The following is a 16234-nucleotide window of genomic DNA, read 5'->3' as shown; positions in this document are numbered from 1 at the left end:
CCTGTGCAACCCGTTGGCCTAATTCTAAGGCAGTCAAATACTCACAAAGGGATTGTGGGTTTGAGTTCTTTCTGGGGTGGAAGAAGATGTATTTTGGAGATGTTTATATAGTTTCCTAAGGGTCTTCCTTATTAACAACATTAGCACGGAAGCGTGCTGATAAAATAACCAATTCCAACAAACTTTACTCCGCCACCTGTTCAAGTACCACAGTAGAGCAGTTTCTCCACTGCTAGGATAGGAATGGAGAAATGTGCTTGTTTTATGTCTGAGCAGAAAAGATATATGTTTGAATGGATGTGTGGGATAAAACACACCCTGTCATATGTTGTAAAGGTATTGCAAGTTGTCGAGTAGCTTAGTGATCACATAGAGGAAAGTGGGTGAAGACAGAATTCCTCTGTGGGGTGAATGAACTCGGAGGTGACTTGCGTTATCCTTTTTATGTATGACAAAGGTACTTTATTTCTTACTGCACATTTCAATGCCATCACTAAAAAAAAACAAAAAATTCCTAGTCTTTTGTTGTTTCATATGGAAGATTATGTTTTCAGGCATGGAGAATGAAAGCAGAAGCTGTAGTGCTGAATTAGACGTTCTCACAAACCATGTAATAATTTGTTCAAAAAACGGCATGACATTTCTGAGTCATATTAAAAATGATGTGTAAATATGCAGATAGAGTCTATCTTTCCAGTAATGATCTACAGTGTGCAAAAAGTAAACCTTTTGCCATAAGTATCTCCTTTCTGCTAAGCACCGATCATTAAAAATCTCTCTCTAAATATGTATATCAGAAGAAGGAAATGCTAGTTCGGGTTGATGTTGTTAGAACTGCAAGTGCAGTTGTATTCCTTGAGCTGCCGTGATGTTTCCTGCTGGCTCGAGCAGTGGGCATTTTGTTGTGACGTGAAGTGAAGTTAGGAGAGTTTAGCGTCCGCATTGTGTTGTTCTTCCAGGTGAGGGTATATTAGATATTTGAATAGTTGTAAGGACTTTAAAGAGAGGGGAGTTATCCATGGATTGCTTGTTGTGTATGTATTGTATAAGTGATTCCATAGACTTAAACTGCGGTAGAGACCACATGATAGGGAGTGGATCTTGTATTTGGAGGACAGGGGAGAGCAGTATCAACGTGGCCCCAGTGGCCTAATGGATAAGGCACTGGCCTCCTAAGCCAGGGATTGTGGGTTCAAGTCCCATCTGGGGTGAAACTCTGTACATTCAGCTCTTGACTTTTACATTTTCAAAGCACAAACCACACATTTCAGCCCTTGCTTTACATAGACTTTGCAGCTATGGAACATCAATCTACCTTCAAAACACAAGTGCTGGAACTCAAAAACATTTGCCTACATATCCTACTCTTGGGCCCAGTCTGGAGAATGGGATTTCAACCCACCTTTCTGGCTAGACATTTTTTATGTCCTCCTTTGGATAGCACTCGCAGGCAGTCTCCCATTTAGCATTAAAACATGTACTTATTTCACCACTTGAATGTATAAACTGTTGAATAATTAAAAATACCATGTGAAACTGCTATGTTGATAAAGAAGTATTTCTCGAAAAAAGTGCAGCAGATGGGAAGACAGTGCACCCTATTTTATGCTACTATCGCTGGGCTGCTAGTCTTAGAAACCAAACTGAGTTTAGGGAGGGCAGGGTGGTGTTTCAATGATGGCAGTTAAATAGATTTTTCAAAACACCCGGGGTGTTGTTAGACTGAGAAGTTGATGGGACACATGTGAAAGGCAGCTTTACTTGTCTGCTTTCAGTTGATGTAGATTGTATGTCCTGTTTAACAACCTTTAGTTTCAACAAGGACATTAGAGAGATATTGTGACACTGCCTGGGATGCTTGTCCTCTCTCTATTTTGAAAATTTGCCATGACAACTAAGGGCCAAGGCAGACGTTTAGTTTTAGCCTTGCCCAATTCTAATTTTCCAAACCTAGAGCATACATTTGGCGCAGATTGTAATACTTTGTTAGTACTACCTGTTGTTCCCTTAAGAGTGCATATATTGTGAACAAACAAGATGGCCAAATTATATTGAGGAGTCTGCCACACCAGGTCCTTCACTCGTAAGAACAGTGGAACTGAAGCATGATGGATTAACTAGTTCCCTTAAATGCAGCCATTTCAAACTTTAATCACCACAGCTGGGGACTCTTTAAAGGTGATATGAACTTCTTTTATACCTGAGTGGGAGCGACAAACATGTAGAATATGTGTCGTATTTTTAGAAAGTGTTTGTAGCTATTGGTTAACAGCACTCCTGTGCAACCCCGTTGGCCTAATTCTAAGGCAGTCAAATACTCACAAAGGGATTGTGGGTTTGAGTTCTTTCTGGGGTGGAAGAAGATGTATTTTGGAGATGTTTATCTAGTTTCCTAAGGGTCTTCCTTCTTAACAACATTAGCACTGAAGCGTGCTGATAAAATAACCAATTCCAACAAACTTTACTCCGCCACCTGTTCAAGTACCACAGCAGAGCATTTTCTCCACTGCTAGGATAGGAATGGAGAAATGTGCTTGTTTTATGTCTGAGCAGAAAAGATATATGTTTGAATGGATGTGTGGGATAAAACACACCCTGTCGTATGTTGTAAAGGTATTGCAAGTTGTGGAGTAGCTTAGTGATCACATAGAGGAAAGTGGGTGAAGACAGAATTCCTCTGTGGGGTGAATGAACTCGGAGGTGACTTGTGTTATCCTTTTTATGTATGACAAAGGTACTTTATTTCTTACTGCACATTTCAATGCCATCACTCAAAAAAAACAAAAAATTCCTAGTCTTTTGTTGTTTCATATGGAAGATTATGTTTTCAGGCATGGAGAATGAAAGCAGAAGCTGTAGTGCTGAATTAGACGTTCTCACAAACCATGTAATAATTTGTTCAAAAAAAGACATGACATTTCTGAGTCATATTTAAAATGATGTGAAAATATGCAGATATAGTCTATCTTTCCAGTAATGATCTACAGTGTGCAAAAAGTAAACCTTTTGCCATACGTATCTCCTTTCTGCTAAGCACCGATCATTAAAAATCTCTCTCTAAATATGTATATCAGAAGAAGGAAATACTAGTTCGGGTTGATGTTGTTAGAACTGCAAGTGCAGTTGTATTCCTTGAGCTGCCTTGATGTTTCCTGCTGGCTCCAGCAGTGGGCATTTTGTTGTGACATGTGAAGTGAAGTTAGGAGAGTTTAGCGTCCGCATTGTGTTGTTCTTCCAGGTGAGGGTATATTAGATATTTGAATAGTTGTAAGGACTTTAAAGAGAGGGGAGTTATCCATGGATTGCTTGTTGTGAATGTATTGTATAAGTGATTCCATAGACTGAAACTGCGGTAGAGACCACATGATAGGGAGTGGATCTTGTATTTGGAGGACAGGGGAGAGCACTATCAACGTGGCCCCAGTGGTCTAATGGATAAGGCACTGGCCTCCTAAGCCAGGGATTGTGGGTTCAAGTCCCATCTGGGGTGAAACTCTGTACATTCAGCTCTTGACTTTTACATTTTCAAAGCACAAACCACACATTTCAGCCCTTGCTTTACATAGACTTTGCAGCTATGGAACATCAATCTACCTTCAAAACACAAGTGCTGGAACTCAAAAACATTTGCCTACATATCCTACTCTTGGGCCCAGTCTGGAGAATGGGATTTCAACCCACCTTTCTGGCTAGACATTTTTTATGTCCTGCTTTGGATAGCACTCGCAGGCAGTCTCCCATTTAGCATTAAAACATGTACTTATTTCACCACTTGAATGTATAAACTGTTGAATAATTAAAAATACCATGTGAAACTGCTATGTTGATAAAGAAGTATTTCTCGAAAAAAGTGCAGCAGATGGGAAGACAGTGCACCCTATTTTATGCTACTATCGCTGGGCCCCTAGTCTTAGAAACCAAACTGAGTTTAGGGAGGGCAGGGTGGTGTTTCAATGATGGCAGTTAAATAGATTTTTAAAAACACCCGGGGTGTTGTTAGACTGAGAAGTTGATGGGACACCTGTGAAAGGCAGCTTTACTTGTCTGCTTTTAGTTGATGTAGATTGTATGTCCTGTTTAACAACCTTTGGTTTCAACAAGGACATTAGAGAGATATTGGGACACTGCCTGGAATGCTTGTCCTCTCTCTATTTTGAAAATTTGCCATGCCAACTAAGGGCCAAGGTAGACGTTTAGTTTTAGCCTTGCCCAACTCTAATTTTCCAAACCTAGAGCATACATTTGGCGCAGATTGTAATACTTTGTTAGTACTACCTGTTGTTCCCTTAAGAGTGCATATATTGTGAACAAACAAGATGGCCAAATTATATCGTAGGAGTCTGCCACACCAGGTCCTTCACTCGTAAGAACAGTGGGACTGAAGCATGATGGATTAACTAGTTCCCTTAAATGCAGCCATTTCAAACTTTAATCACCACAGCTGGGGACTCTTTAAAGGTGATATGAACTTCTTTTATACCTGAGTGGGAGCGACAAACATGTAGAATATGTGTCGTATTTTTAGAAAGTGTTTGTAGCTATTGGTTAACAGCACTCATGCGCAACCCCTTTGGCCTAATTCTAAGGCAGTCAAATACTCACAAAGGGATTGTGGGTTTGAGTTCTTTCTGGGGTGGAAGAAGATGTATTTTGGAGATGTTTATATAGTTTCCTAAGGGTCTTCCTTATTAACAACATTAGCACGGAAGCGTGCTGATAAAATAACCAATTCCAACAAACTTTACTCCGCCACCTGTTCAAGTACCACAGCAGAGCATTTTCTCCACTGCTAGGATAGGAATGGAGAAATGTGCTTGTTTTATGTCTGAGCAGAAAAGATATATGTTTGAATGGATGTGTGGGATAAAACACACCCTGTGATATGTTGTAAAGGTATTGCAAGTTGTGGAGTAGCTTAGTGATCACATAGAGGAAAGTGGGTGAAGACAGAATTCCTCTGTGGGGTGAATGAACTCGGAGGTGACTTGCGTTATCCTTTTTATGTATGACAAAGGTACTTTATTTCTTACTGCACATTTCAATGCCATCACTAAAAAAAAACAAAAAATTCCTAGTCTTTTGTTGTTTCACATGGAAGATTATGTTTTCAGGCATGGAGAATGAAAGCAGAAGCTGTAGTGCTGAATTAGACGTTCTCACAAACCATGTAATAATTTGTTCAAAAAATGGCATGACATTTCTGAGTCATATTAAAAATGATGTGTAAATATGCAGATAGAGTGTATCTTTCCAGTAATGATCTACAGTGTGCAAAAAGTAAACCTTTTGCCATAAGTATCTCCTTTCTGCTAAGCACCGATCATTAAAAATCTCTCTATAAATATGTATATCAGAAGAAGGAAATGCTAGTTCGGGTTGATGTTGTTAGAACTGCAAGTGCAGTTGTATTCCTTGAGCTGCCTTGATGTTTCCTGCTGGCTCGAGCAGTGGGCATTTTGTTGTGACATGTGAAGTGAAGTTAGGAGAGTTTAGCGTCCGCATTGTGTTGTTCTTCCAGGTGAGGGTATATTAGATATTTGAATAGTTGTAAGGACTTTAAAGAGAGGGACGTTATCCATGGATTGCTTGTTGTGAATGTATTGTATAAGTGATTCCATAGACTTAAACTGCGGTAGAGACCACATGATAGGGAGTGGATCTTGCATTTGGAGGACAGGGGAGAGCAGTATCAACGTGGCCCCAGTGGCCTAATGGATAAGGCACTGTCCTCCTAAGCCAGGGATTGTGGGTTCAAGTCCCATCTGGGGTGAAACTCTGTCCATTCAGCTCTTGACTTTTACATTTTCAAAGCACAAACCACACAATTCAGCCCTTGCTTTACATAGACTTTGCAGCTATGGAACATCAATCTACCTTCAAAACACAAGTGCTGGAACTCAAAAACATTTCCCTACATATCCTACTCTTGGGCCCAGTCTGGAGAATGGGATTTCAACCCACCTTTCTGGCTAGACATTTTTTATGTCCTCCTTTGGATAGCACTCACAGGCAGTCTCCCATTTAGCATTAAAACATGCACTTATTTCACCACTTGAATGTATAAACTGTTGAATAATTAAAAATACCGTGTGAAACTGCTATGTTGATAAAGAAGTATTTCTCGAAAAAAGTGCAGCAGATGGGAAGACAGTGCACCCTATTTTATGCTTTTATCGCTGGGCCCCTAGTCTTAGAAACCAAACTGAGTTTAGGGAGGGCAGGGTGGTGTTTCAATGATGGCAGTTAAATAGATTTTTCAAAACACCCGGGGTGTTGTTAGACTGAGAAGTTGATGGGACACCTGTGAAAGGCAGCTTTACTTGCCTGCTTTTAGTTGATGTAGATTGTATGTCCTGTTTTACAACCTTTGGTTTCAACAAGGACATTAGAGAGATATTGGGACACTGCCTGGGATGCTTGTCCTCTCTCTATTTTGAAAATGTGCCATGCCAACTAAGGGCCAAGGCAGACGTTTAGTTTTAGACTTGCCCAACTCTAATTTTCCAAACCTAGAGCATACATTTGGCGCAGATTGTAATACTTTGTTAGTACTACCTGTTGTTCCCTTAAGAGTGCATATATTGTGAACAAACAAGATGGACAAATTATATCGTAGGAGTCTGCCACACCAGGTCCTTCACTCGTAAGAACAGTGGGACTGAAGCATGATGGATTAACTAGTTCCATTAAATGCAGCCATTTCAAACTTTAATCACCACAGCTGGGGACTCTTTAAAGGTGATATGAACTTCTTTTATACCTGAGTGGGAGCGACAAACATGTAGAATATGTGTCGTATTTTTAGAAAGTGTTTGTACCTATTGGTTAACAGCACTCCTGTGCAACCCCGTTGGCCTAATGGGTAAGGCAGTCAAATACTCACAAAGGGATTGTGGGTTTGAGTTCTTTCTGGGTTGGAAGAAGATGTATTTTGGAGATGTTTATCTAGTTTCCTAAGGGTCTTCCTTCTTAACACCATTAGCACTGAAGCGTGCTGATAAAATAACCAATTCCAACAAACTTTACTCCGCCACTTGTTCAAGTACCACAGTAGAGCATTTTCTCCACTGCTAGGATAGGAATGGAGAAATGTGCTTGTTTTATGTCTGAGCAGAAAAGATATATGTTTGAATGGATGTGTGGGATAAAACACACCCTGCCGTATGTTGTAAAGGTATTGCAAGTTGTGGAGTAGCTTAGTGATCACATAGAGGAAAGTGGGTGAAGACAGAATTCCTCTGTGGGGTGAATGAACTCGGAGGTGACTTGCGTTATCCTTTTTATGTATGACAAAGGTACTTTATTTCTTACTGCACATTTCAATGCCATCACTCAAAAAAAAAAAAAAAATTCCTAGTCTTTTGTTGTTTCATATGGAAGATTATGTTTTCAGGCATGGAGAATGAAAGCAGAAGCTGTAGTGCTGAATTAAACGTTCTCACAAACCATGTAATAATTTGTTCAAAAAAAGGCATGACATTTCTGAGTCATATTAAAAATGATGTGTAAATATGCAGATAGAGTCTATCTTTCCAGTAATGATCTACAGTGTGCAAAAAGTAAACCTTTTGCCATAAGTATCTCCTTTCTGCTAAGCACCGATCATTAAAAATCTCTCTATAAATATGTATATCAGAAGAAGGAAATGTTAGTTCGGGTTGATGTTGTTAGAACTGCAAGTGCAGTTGTATTCCTTGAGCTGCCTTGATGTTTCCTGCTGGCTCGAGCAGTGGGCATTTTGTTGTGACATGTGAAGTGAAGTTAGGAGAGTTTAGCGTCCGCATTGTGTTGTTCTTCCAGGTGAGGGTATATTAGATATTTGAATAGTTGTAAGGACTTTAAAGAGAGGGGAGTTATCCATGTATTGCTTGTTGTGAATGTATTGTATAAGTGATTCCATAGACTTAAACTGCGGTAGAGACCACATGATAGGGAGTGGATCTTGTATTTGGAAGACAGGGGAAAGGAGTATCAACATGGCCCCAGTGGCCTAATGGATAAGGCACTGGCCTCCTAAGCCAGGGATTGTGGGTTCAAGTCCCATCTGGGGTGAAACTCTGTACATTCAGCTCTTGACTTTTAGATTTTCAAAGGACAAACCACACAATTCAGCCCTTGCTTTACATAGACTTTGGAGCTATGGAACATCAATCTACCTTCAAAACACAAGTGCTGGAACTCAAAAACATTTGCCTACATATCCTACTCTTGGGCCCAGTCTGGAGAATGGGATTTCAACCCACCTTTCTGGCTAGACATTTTTTATGTCCTCCTTTGGATAGCACTCGCAGGCAGTCTCCCATTTAGCATTAAAACATGTACTTATTTCACCACTTGAATGTATAAACTGTTGAATAATTAAAAATACCATGTGAAACTGCTATGTTGATAAAAAAGTATTTTTCGAAAAAAGTGCAGCAGATGGGAAGACAGTGCACCCTATTTTATGCTACTATCGCTGGGCCCCTAGTCTTAGAAATCAAACTGAGTTTAGGGAGGGCAGGGTGGTGTTTCAATGATGGCAGTTAAATAGATTTTTCAAAACACCCGGGGTGTTGTTAGACTGAGAAGTTGATGGGACACCTGTGAAAGGCAGCTTTACTTGTCTGCTTTTAGTTGATGTAGATTGTATGTCCTGTTTAACAACCTTTGGTTTCAACAAGGACATTAGAGAGATATTGGGACACTGCCTGGGATACTTGTCCTCTCTCTATTTTGAAAATTTGCCATGCCAACTAAGGGCCAAGGCAGACGTTTAGTTTTAGCCTTGCCCAACTCTAATTTTCCAAACCTAGAGCATACATTTGGCGCAGATTGTAATACTTTGTTAGTACTACCTGTTGTTCCCTTAAGAGTGCATATATTGTGAACAAACAAGATGGCCAAATTATATCGTAGGAGTCTGCCACACCAGGTCCTTCACTCGTAAGAACAGTGGGACTGAAGCATGATGGATTAACTAGTTCCCTTAAATGCAGCCATTTCAAACTTTAATCACCACAGCTGGGGACTCTTTAAAGGTGATATGAACTTCTTTTATACCTGAGTGGGAGCGACAAACATGTAGAATATGTGTCGTATTTTTAGAAAGTGTTTGTAGCTATTGGTTAACAGCACTCCTGTGCAACCCGTTGGCCTAATTCTAAGGCAGTCAAATACTCACAAAGGGATTGTGGGTTTGAGTTCTTTCTGGGGTGGAAGAAGATGTATTTTGGAGATGTTTATATAGTTTCCTAAGGGTCTTCCTTATTAACAACATTAGCACGGAAGCGTGCTGATAAAATAACCAATTCCAACAAACTTTACTCCGCCACCTGTTCAAGTACCACAGTAGAGCAGTTTCTCCACTGCTAGGATAGGAATGGAGAAATGTGCTTGTTTTATGTCTGAGCAGAAAAGATATATGTTTGAATGGATGTGTGGGATAAAACACACCCTGTCATATGTTGTAAAGGTATTGCAAGTTGTGGAGTAGCTTAGTGATCACATAGAGGAAAGTGGGTGAAGACAGAATTCCTCTGTGGGGTGAATGAACTCGGAGGTGACTTGTGTTATCCTTTTTATGTATGACAAAGGTACTTTATTTCTTACTGCACATTTCAATGCCATCACTCAAAAAAAACAAAAAATTCCTAGTCTTTTGTTGTTTCATATGGAAGATTATGTTTTCAGGCATGGAGAATGAAAGCAGAAGCTGTAGTGCTGAATTAGACGTTCTCACAAACCATGTAATAATTTGTTCAAAAAACGGCATGACATTTCTGAGTCATATTAAAAATGATGTGTAAATATGCAGATAGAGTCTATATTTCCAGTAATGATCTACAGTGTGCAAAAAGTAAACCTTTTGCCATAAGTGTCTCCTTTCTGCTAAGCACCGATCATTAAAAATCTCTCTATAAATATGTATATCAGAAGAAGGAAATGCTAGTTCGGGTTGATGTTGTTAGAACTGCAAGTGCAGTTGTATTCCTTGAGCTGCCTTGATGTTTCCTGCTGGCTCGAGCAGTGGGCATTTTGTTGTGACATGTGAAGTGAAGTTAGGAGAGTTTAGCGTCCGCATTGTGTTGTTCTTCCAGGTGAGGGTATATTAGATATTTGAATAGTTGTAAGGACTTTAAAGAGAGGGACGTTATCCATGGATTGCTTGTTGTGAATGTATTGTATAAGTGATTCCATAGACTTAAACTGCGGTAGAGACCACATGATAGGGAGTGGATCTTGTATTTGGAGGACAGGGGAGAGCAGTATCAACGTGGCCCCAATGGCCTAATGGATAAGGCACTGTCCTCCTAAGCCAGGGATTGTGGGTTCAAGTCCCATCTGGGGTGAAACTCTGTCCATTCAGCTCTTGACTTTTACATTTTCAAAGCACAAACCACACAATTCAGCCCTTGCTTTACATAGACTTTGCAGCTATGGAACATCAATCTACCTTCAAAACACAAGTGCTGGAACTCAAAAACATTTGCCTACATATCCTACTCTTGGGCCCAGTATGGAGAATGGGATTTCAACCCACCTTTCTGGCTAGACATTTTTTATGTCCTCCTTTGGATAGCACTCACAGGCAGTCTCCCATTTAGCATTAAAACATGCACTTATTTCACCACTTGAATGTATAAACTGTTGAATAATTAAAAATACCATGTGAAACTGCTATGTTGATAAAGAAGTATTTCTCGAAAAAAGTGCAGCAGATGGGAAGACAGTGCACCCTATTTTATGCTTTTATCGCTGGGCCCCTAGTCTTAGAAACCAAACTGAGTTTAGGGAGGGCAGGGTGGTGTTTCAATGATGGCAGTTAAATAGATTTTTCAAAACACCCGGGGTGTTGTTAGACTGAGAAGTTGATGGGACACCTGTGAAAGGCAGCTTTACTTGCCTGCTTTTAGTTGATGTAGATTGTATGTCCTGTTTTACAACCTTTGGTTTCAACAAGGACATTAGAGAGATATTGGGACACTGCCTGGGATGCTTGTCCTCTCTCTATTTTGAAAATGTGCCATGCCAACTAAGGGCCAAGGCAGACGTTTAGTTTTAGACTTGCCCAACTCTAATTTTCCAAACCTAGAGCATACATTTGGCGCAGATTGTAATACTTTGTTAGTACTACCTGTTGTTCCCTTAAGAGTGCATATATTGTGAACAAACAAGATGGACAAATTATATCTTAGGAGTCTGCCACACCAGGTCCTTCACTCGTAAGAACAGTGGGACTGAAGCATGATGGATTAACTAGTTCCCTTAAATGCAGCCATTTCAAACTTTAATCACCACAGCTGGGGACTCTTTAAAGGTGATATGAACTTCTTTTATACCTGAGTGGGAGCGACAAACATGTAGAATATGTGTCGTATTTTTAGAAAGTGTTTGCTCCTATTGGTTAACAGCACTCCTGTGCAACCCCGTTGGCCTAATGGGTAAGGCAGTCAAATACTCACAAAGGGATTGTGGGTTTGAGTTCTTTCTGGGTTGGAAGAAGATGTATTTTGGAGATGTTTATCTAGTTTCCTAAGGGTCTTCCTTCTTAACAACATTAGCACTGAAGCGTGCTGATAAAATAACCAATTCCAACAAACTTTACTCCGCCACTTGTTCAAGTACCACAGTAGAGCATTTTCTCCACTGCTAGGATAGGAATGGAGAAATGTGCTTGTTTTATGTCTGAGCAGAAAAGATATATGTTTGAATGGATGTATGGGATAAAACACACCCTGTCGTATGTTGTAAAGGTATTGCACGTTGTGGAGTAGCTTCGTGATCACATAGAGGAAAGTGGGTGAAGACAGAATTCCTCTGTGGGGTGAATGAACTCGGAGGTGACTTGTGTTATCCTTTTTATGTATGACAAAGGTACTTTATTTCTTACTGCACATTTCAATGCCATCACTCAAAAAAAACAAAAAATTCCTAGTCTTTTGTTGTTTCATATGGAAGATTATGTTTTCAGGCATGGAGAATGAAAGTAGAAGCTGTAGTGCTGAATTAGACGTTCTCACAAACCATGTAATAATTTGTTCAAAAAAAGGCATGACATTTCTGAGTCATATTAAAATTGATGTGTAAATATGCAGATAGAGTCTATCTTTCCAGTAATGATCTACAGTGTGCAAAAAATAAACCTTTTGCCATAAGTATCTCCTTTCTGCTAAGCACCGATCATTAAAAATCTCTCTATAAATATGTATATCAGAAGAAGGAAATGTTAGTTCGGGTTGATGTTGTTAGAACTGCAAGTGCAGTTGTATTCCTTGAGCTGCCTTGATGTTTCCTGCTGGCTCGAGCAGTGGGCATTTTGTTGTGACATGTGAAGTGAAGTTAGGAGAGTTTAGCGTCCGCATTGTGTTGTTCTTCCAGGTGAGGGTATATTAGATATTTGAATAGTTGTAAGGACTTTAAAGAGAGGGGAGTTATCCATGGATTGCTTGTTGTGAATGTATTGTATAAGTGATTCCATAGACTTAAACTGCGGTAGAGACCACATGATAGGGAGTGGATCTTGTATTTGGAAGACAGGGGAGAGGAGTATCAACATGGCCCCAGTGGCCTAATGGATAAGGCACTGGCCTCCTAAGCCAGGGATTGTGGGTTCAAGTCCCATCTGGGGTGAAACTCTGTACATTCAGCTCTTGACTTTTACATTTTCAAAGCACAAACCACACAATTCAGCCCTTGCTTTACATAGACTTTGCAGCTATGGAACATCAATCTACCTTCAAAACACAAGTGCTGGAACTCAAAACCATTTGCCTACATATCCTACTCTTGGGCCCAGTCTGGAGAATGGGATTTCCACCCACCTTTCTGGCTAGACATTTTTTATGTCCTCCTTTGGATAGCACTCGCAGGCAGTCTCCCATTTAGCATTAAAACATGCACTTATTTCACCACTTGAATGTATAAACTGTTGAATAATTAAAAATACCATGTGAAACTGCTATGTTGATAAAGAAGTATTTCTCGAAAAAAGTGCAGCAGATGGGAAGACAGTGCACCCTATTTTATGCTACTATCGCTGGGCCCCTAGTCTTAGAAACCAAACTGAGTTTAGGGAGGGCAGGGTGGTGTTTCAATGATGGCAGGTAAATAGATTTTTCAAAACTCCCGGGGTGTTGTTAGACTGAGAGGTTGATGGGACACCTGTGAAAGGCAGCTTTACTTGTCTGCTTTTAGTTGATGTAGATTGTATGTCCTGTTTAACAACCTTTGGTTTCAACAAGGACATTAGAGAGATATTGGGACACTGCCTGGGATGCTTGTCCTCTCTCTATTTTGAAAATTTGCCATGCCAACTAAGGGCCAAGGCAGACGTTTAGTTTTAGCCTTGCCCAATTCTAATTTTCCAAACCTAGAGCATACATTTGGCGCAGATTGTAATACTTTGTTAGTACTACCTCTTGTTCCCTTAAGAGTGCATATATTGTGAACAAACAAGATGGCCAAATTATATCGTAGGAGTCTGCCACACCAGGTCCTTCACTCGTAAGAACAGTGGGACTGAAGCATGATGGATTAACTAATTCCCTTAAATGCAGCCATTTCAAACTTTAATCACCACAGCTGGGGACTCTTTAAAGGTGATATGAACTTCTTTTATACCTGAGTGTGAGCGACAAACATGTAGAATATGTGTCTTATTTTTAGAAAGTGTTTGTAGCTATTGGTTAACAGCACTCCTGTGCAACCCCATTGGCCTAATGGGTAAGGCAGTCAAATACTCACAAAGGGATTGTGGGTTTGAGTTCTTTCGGGGTGGAAGAAGATGTATTTTGGAGATGTTTATCTAGTTTCCTAAGGGTCTTCCTTCTTAACAACATTAGCACTGAAGCGTGCTGATAAAATAACCAATTCCAACAAACTTTACTCCGCCACTTGTTCAAGTACCACAGTAGAGCATTTTCTCCACTGCTAGGATAGGAATGGAGAAATGTGCTTGTTTTATGTCTGAGCAGAAAAGATATATGTTTGAATGGATGTGTGGGATAAAACACACCCTGTCGTATGTTGTAAAGGTATTGCAAGTTGTGGAGTAGCTTAGTCATCACATAGAGGAAAGTGGGTGAAGACAGAATTCCTCTGTGGGGTGAATGAACTCGGAGGTGACTTGCGTTATCCTTTTTATGTATGACAAAGGTACTTTATTTCTTACTGCACATTTCAATGCCATCACTAAAAAAAAACAAAAAATTCCTAGTCTTTTCTTGTTTCATATGGAAGATTATGTTTTCAGGCATGGAGAATGAAAGCAGAAGCTGTAGTGCTGAATTAGACGTTCTCACAAACCATGTAATAATTTGTTCAAAAAAAGGCATGACATTTCTGAGTCATATTAAAAATGATGTGTAAATATGCAGATAGAGTCTATCTTTCCAGTAATGATCTACAGTGTGCAAAAAGTAAACCTTTTGCCATAAGTATCTCCTTTCTGCTAAGCACCGATCATTAAAAATCTCTCTATAAATATGTATATCAGAAGAAGGAAATGTTAGTTCGGGTTGATGTTGTTAGAACTGCAAGTGCAGTTGTATTCCTTGAGCTGCCTTGATGTTTCCTGCTGGCTCGAGCAGTGGGCATTTTGTTGTGACATGTGAAGTGAAGTTAGGAGAGTTTAGCGTCCGCATTGTGTTGTTCTTCCAGGTGAGGGTATATTAGATATTTGAATAGTTGTAAGGACTTTAAAGAGAGGGGAGTTATCCATGGATTGCTTGTTGTGAATGTATTGTATAAGTGATTCCATAGACTTAAACTGCGGTAGAGACCACATGATAGGGAGTGGATCTTGTATTTGGAAGACAGGGGAGAGGAGTATCAACATGGTCCCAGTGGCCTAATGGATAAGGCACTGGCCTCCTAAGCCAGGGATTGTGGGTTCAAGTCCCATCTGGGGTGAAACTCTGTACATTCAGCTCCTGACTTTTAGATTTTCAAAGCACAAACCACACAATTCAGCCCTTGCTTTACATAGACTTTGGAGCTATGGAACATCAATCGACCTTCAAAACACAAGTGCTGGAACTCAAAAACATTTGCCTACATATCCTACTCTTGGGCCCAGTCTGGAGAATGGGATTTCAACCCACCTTTCTGGCTAGACATTTTTTATGTCCTCCTTTGGATAGCACTCGCAGGCAGTCTCCCATTTAGCATTAAAACATGTACTTATTTCACCACTTGAATGTATAAACTGTTGAATAATTAAAAATACCATGTGAAACTGCTATGTTGATAAAGAAGTATTTTTCGAAAAAAGTGCAGCAGATGGGAAGACAGTGCACCCTATTTTATGCTACTATCGCTGGGCCCCTAGTCTTAGAAATCAAACTGAGTTTAGGGAGGGCAGGGTGGTGTTTCAATGATGGCAGTTAAATAGATTTTTCAAAACACCCGGGGTGTTGTTAGACTGAGAAGTTGATGGGACACCTGTGAAAGGCAGCTTTACTTGTCTGCTTTTAGTTGATGTAGATTGTATGTCCTGTTTAACAACCTTTGGTTTCAACAAGGACATTAGAGAGATATTGGGACACTGCCTGGGATGCTTGTCCTCTCTCTATTTTGAAAATTTGCCATGCCAACTAAGGGCCAAGGCAGACGTTTAGTTTTAGCCTTGCCCAACTCTAATTTTCCAAACCTAGAGCATACATTTGGCGCAGATTGTAATACTTTGTTAGTACTACCTGTTGTTCCCTTAAGAGTGCATATATTGTGAACAAACAAGATGGCCAAATTATATCGTAGGAGTCTGCCACACCAGGTCCTTCACTCGTAAGAACAGTGGGACTGAAGCATGATGGATTAACTAGTTCCCTTAAATGCAGCCATTTCAAACTTTAATCACCACAGCTGGGGACTCTTTAAAGGTGATATGAACTTCTTTTATACCTGAGTGGGAGCGACAAACATGTAGAATATGTGTCGTATTTTTAGAAAGTGTTTGTAGCTATTGGTTAACAGCACTCCTGTGCAACCCGTTGACCTAATTCTAAGGCAGTCAAATACTCACAAAGGGATTGTGGGTTTGAGTTCTTTCTGGGGTGGAAGAAGATGTATTTTGGAGATGTTTATATAGTTTCCTAAGGGTCTTCCTTATTAACAACATTAGCACGGAAGCGTGCTGATAAAATAACCAATTCCAACAAACTTTACTCCGCCACCTGTTCAAGTACCACAGTAGAGCAGTTTCTCCACTGCTAGGATAGGAATGGAGAAATGTGCTTGTTTTATGTCTGAGCAG

The 16234-nt window shown here is 40.1% G+C and overlaps 6 non-coding genes across 6 annotated transcripts; all 6 read left to right on the top strand.

Annotated features, from left to right (window-relative positions):
• The first annotated feature begins 1138 nt into the window (after positions 1-1138).
• On the top strand, positions 1139-1211 carry TRNAR-CCU (transfer RNA arginine (anticodon CCU)). The gene has a single exon. It is a non-coding gene; the product is annotated as a tRNA-Arg (tRNA).
• Positions 1212-3417: 2206 nt separating this feature from the next.
• TRNAR-CCU (transfer RNA arginine (anticodon CCU)) lies at positions 3418-3490 on the top strand. The gene has a single exon. It is a non-coding gene; the product is annotated as a tRNA-Arg (tRNA).
• Positions 3491-5697: 2207 nt separating this feature from the next.
• On the top strand, positions 5698-5770 carry TRNAR-CCU (transfer RNA arginine (anticodon CCU)). Its single transcript has one exon. It is a non-coding gene; the product is annotated as a tRNA-Arg (tRNA).
• A 2209-nt stretch (positions 5771-7979) lies between these two features.
• TRNAR-CCU (transfer RNA arginine (anticodon CCU)) lies at positions 7980-8052 on the top strand. Its single transcript has one exon. It is a non-coding gene; the product is annotated as a tRNA-Arg (tRNA).
• A 4487-nt stretch (positions 8053-12539) lies between these two features.
• Positions 12540-12612, top strand: TRNAR-CCU (transfer RNA arginine (anticodon CCU)). The gene has a single exon. It is a non-coding gene; the product is annotated as a tRNA-Arg (tRNA).
• A 2207-nt stretch (positions 12613-14819) lies between these two features.
• TRNAR-CCU (transfer RNA arginine (anticodon CCU)) lies at positions 14820-14892 on the top strand. Its single transcript has one exon. It is a non-coding gene; the product is annotated as a tRNA-Arg (tRNA).
• Positions 14893-16234: the final 1342 nt, after the last annotated feature.

This window comes from Pleurodeles waltl, chromosome 7 (assembly GCF_031143425.1).
Source record: "Pleurodeles waltl isolate 20211129_DDA chromosome 7, aPleWal1.hap1.20221129, whole genome shotgun sequence".
NCBI classification, from domain to species: Eukaryota; Metazoa; Chordata; class Amphibia; order Caudata; family Salamandridae; genus Pleurodeles; species Pleurodeles waltl.
This window is presented reverse-complemented; position numbering and strand designations above follow the sequence as displayed.